Source organism: Micropterus dolomieu, linkage group LG12, assembly GCF_021292245.1.
Source record: "Micropterus dolomieu isolate WLL.071019.BEF.003 ecotype Adirondacks linkage group LG12, ASM2129224v1, whole genome shotgun sequence".
Taxonomy (NCBI): domain Eukaryota; kingdom Metazoa; phylum Chordata; class Actinopteri; order Centrarchiformes; family Centrarchidae; genus Micropterus; species Micropterus dolomieu.
The window spans coordinates 35,918,941-35,923,021 of NC_060161.1; the positions used below are offsets into that span (position 1 = coordinate 35,918,941).

The window sequence follows — 4,081 nt, forward strand, 5'->3', positions numbered from 1 at the left end:
GGACACCGAGACCATTTTACACGCCTTCATCTCATCACGCCTGGATTATTGCAACAGCCTTTTCACCTGTTTAACCCAAAAATCTATTGATGGACTCCAGACTGTCCAGAACTCAGCTGCCAGGCTTTTAACCAGAACAAAGAAATATGACCACATTACTCCTATTTTAGCTTCATTACACTGGCTCCCAGTATGTTTTAGAATTGACTTTAAAATTCTATTGATCACTTTAAAAGCTCTTCATGGCCTCTCGCCTTGTTATATTTCTGACCTTTTAGTCCCATACGCACCAGCACGTACCTTGAGATCCTCGGGCAGAGGTCTGCTGTCTGTTCCAGAGTCTCGACTGAAAACTAAAGGGGACAGAGCGTTTGCTGTCAGGGCCCCGAGGCTCTGGAACAGCCTGCCCGAGGAAATCAGGTCGGCTGAGTCAGTGAACTCTTTTAAGTCCCTTCTTAAAACTTACTTTTATAGGAGAGCTTTTCCCGATCTTATTTGACTTTATTTTATCCCTTTTATTTTATTGTATTTTACTAATTTTATATTTATCTTAAACGTGTATTTTAGTCTTTTCAATGTTTTCTTGCTTTTATCTTGTATTGTCTCTTGGGTATTATTGTCTTTACACTTGTTAAAGCACTTTGTAACTTGTTTTTGAAAAGTGCTCTACAAATAAAGATTATTATATAAAGGCAGCCCTGCTAGTAGTAACACCACGTCCCTTAATATATCTGTAACTTTACAGCATTAAACGGCACTTTCCTCCTGCCTTTACTTTATCTCAGCTCTGCCTTTTCTCATTCTCTCGTTCTCCTGTGCATTTTTTTTCACGCACACTGACGCACTGACTGAACTGTGACCAGTCGCGTGTGATGACAGAGATCATAGCATCAGGTTAAAAGCAGACGGGAGGCTGACGGTCTGCAGGTCTGAGGGACTGTGGCTGCCCTGTGACAGATTCAACTTTTATATTGTCGTTTGACAAAAGGTGAGAGTGGGATGTTGTGTGGATTTGTGTGATATTAAAAGCTTGCTGTGTCATCACTGCTGCGGATTAAGTTGATAATTAACAGCAGGCCAAAAGTTCTCTTGGTCCGAGGGCCAGTTTAATTTCCACAGCATCTTGTTTACGGTGTCGTTCGTCAGTAATGCGCGAGACAATAAGCTTCACTAATGGACCAATGAGCAAACACGATGTGCAGCTACTACTCATGGGAGTTGTAGTGTCTCATTGCAATTCGTTTTTTTTTAAATCTTGCCTTTGACAAGACTAAAATTTTTCAACACACCAAAGTGGCGAGTGGGAGTGACTGTGACCCGCCACGGGAGAAATCACCTGCATTTGGCGGGTGTTAATGTGAAGCCCTGCTGATAAACAAAGAAATGCCAGAAGCACGAGTGGCAACAAATTTAGTTTCATTTGTTAAACTGTGGAAGTTTTCAGCAAAAGGGGTCACACCCCCGTAATTCAAACCATGTAATAAAATAAATACACAAACGTGCTGCAGATAGAAGAACATGAATATATTACTGAACAGTTATTTTATATTATAATAATTAATGTTGAGATGATGATGGTGAACCAGCAGGGGGCGTATCGGATCCTTCTCTGTTCAACATCTCTGCTGCTTAGCAACAGATGACACAACCAGCAGCTGAGCTGACTGTAAATAAACTGCTGGACCAGATTTATGAAGATCAGTAAGAAGTTTGATGTCAGATTATTCAGATTATTACTGGACATATAATCAGTCAGATTAGAGATGAACTAAAGTTTTAGTGAGTAAAAGCCCTGATGAACCAGCAGGGGGCGTCTGAGCTCCTCCTCTCTGCTGCTGTTCTCCAACCAGCTGCTGCTGCCGGAGACTGATGACTCATCAGCGGCTCTGCTTCTGATTGGCTGCTGACTCAGTAATAAACTGAAGGTACCTGAAGAACCAGCAGGGGGCGTCTGAGCTCCTCCTCTGCTGCTGTTCTCAAACCAGCTGCTGCTGCCGGAGACTGATGACTCATCAGCAGCTCTGCTTCTGATTGGCTGCTGACTCAGTTAGAAACTGAAGGTACCTGAAGAACCAGCAGGGGGCGTCTGAGCTCCTCCTCTCTGCTGCTGTTCTCCAACCAGCTGCTGCTGCCGGAGACTGATGACTCATCAGCAGCTCTGCTTCTGATTGGCTGCTGACTCAGTAATAAACTGAAGGTACCTGAAGAACCAGCAGGGGGCGTCTGAGCTCCTCCTCTCTGCTGCTGTTCTCAAACCAGCTGCTGCTGCCGGAGACTGATGACTCAGCAGCAGCGCTGTTTCTGATTGGCTGCTGAGCGAACAGGAACTGAAAGTAAAGAGTCGGGATTTTCCAGAGAAGCTGCGTTCAGGTTTCTGATGGTAAACAGAGAACAAGGAACCCAAACGATGCTGCTGCTCAGGGTGATCACATGACTGCTGACAACAGCAACAACAGCAACACTCACAGCGTCACTGTGTCCTGCAGGGAGACAACTCACCTTTACCTGCTCACCTTTACCTGCAGGATATTAATAACCTTTGTTTGCACAGCACCTTTACAGACGACACAACAGACGAACTGGTGATAACATGCAGAGTTCACAGGTAACACGTGAAGGACAATAAAAGCTCATTTCTACAGCGGTTTGTCAGCTGACCTTTAGTCACGTAGTGCACGCCATCGTTCTGCTCACGTCATTTGTCTAACGGTGTCAGGTTGTGACCGTTAGTTGACCTGCATTAGTTACTGATCAGCTTCAGCTCTGGTAACAGTCAGATAAACAACATGTTAGTGGTTTCAGGAAATGAGCTGGTGCAGCTACAAACTGTTGTAGCGTCCTGGACAGAAACTTCACAAACTCCATCACCAGACAGACGCCATAATGTCCATGTTGGTTCCACATTACGACTCAAAGCTCCTGAACACACCGAAGTCTGAAGAACAACTTCCCAACAAGGGAAAAGGGACCATCTCAGGAGCACTTGAACGCACCATCTGATCTGTGGGACCTTCATCCACCTGTAGGACCCTCCTCCTCCTCCTCCTCCTCCTCCTCCTCCTCCTCCTCCTCCTCCTCCTCCTCTCTCTGCTGCTGTTCTACAAGCTGCTGCTCCTGGTGACTGATGACTCATCAGCAGCTCTGTTTTTGATGGGCTGGACTTTCCAGAGACGCTGCGTTCACCTGAAGGCATCATGTGGTCAGACTGGTTTTGGTGGTGAACAGTTCAGCAGACAAACTGATTTCACAGTGAAGAGAAATCTGTTTTCTGTCTGCAGCTGCTTTTATTATCAGCTTCTATCATCAAACACAAACTGATCAGCTGATCGATCACTTTATTTGTTCCTGACAGGCAGCAGAGACACAAACAGGATGTGTAAAAAACTGATGAATAAACCTTTTTCATTTTATTTAAAAACTCAACAAAGTTATTGATCACTTTAGATGGTATTTTGATTCTTTGTTTTAGTATTTTCTTTTTTAGAGGGGCTACAGAGTCGAGTGTCATTCGCAGCGAGCCTGCAGCACTATCAACAAGATGATCGATTTGGGAGGGTCTGAAATTAGCATAGGAGTCCTCCGTTACTTTGTGACTAGATAATGTATTTAGAGCTGATGGAATCGCATCCTTAAATTTAGCTACAGCACTATCAGACAGACATCTTGTATAGAAATTTTTTCCCAATGGCGAGTAGTTCAGCAATACAAACTCAAAAGTTATCAAACAGTGGTCGGATAAAGAGGGATTCTGTGGGAACACCACTAAATGTTCAATTTCAATACCATACACCAAAACAAGGTCGAGGGTGTGGTTAAAACAGTGAGTCGGTTCATGAACACTCTGAGAGAAGCCAATGGAATCTAACAGAGAGATAAACACAGTACTGAAGCTGTCATTCTCAACGTCCACATGAATATTAAAATCTCCTACAATAATAACTTTGTCCGTTTTAAGGACTAAAGTTGACAAAAACTCTGCAAACTCAGATAAGAATTCAGAGTACGGGCCAGGTGCTCGGTACACTATAACAAAAAGAATTGGTTGCAGTGATTTCCAACTTGGGTGCGAAAGACTAAGAAC

At 43.9% G+C, this 4,081-nt stretch overlaps 1 protein-coding gene across 4 annotated transcripts in view; it reads left to right on the forward strand.

The window, feature by feature from the left end:
• The window catches only part of LOC123980308 (H-2 class II histocompatibility antigen, E-S beta chain-like), a 236,945-nt gene that overhangs the window by 194,083 nt on the left and 38,781 nt on the right, over positions 1 to 4,081 (forward strand). The window lies entirely within an intron of this gene.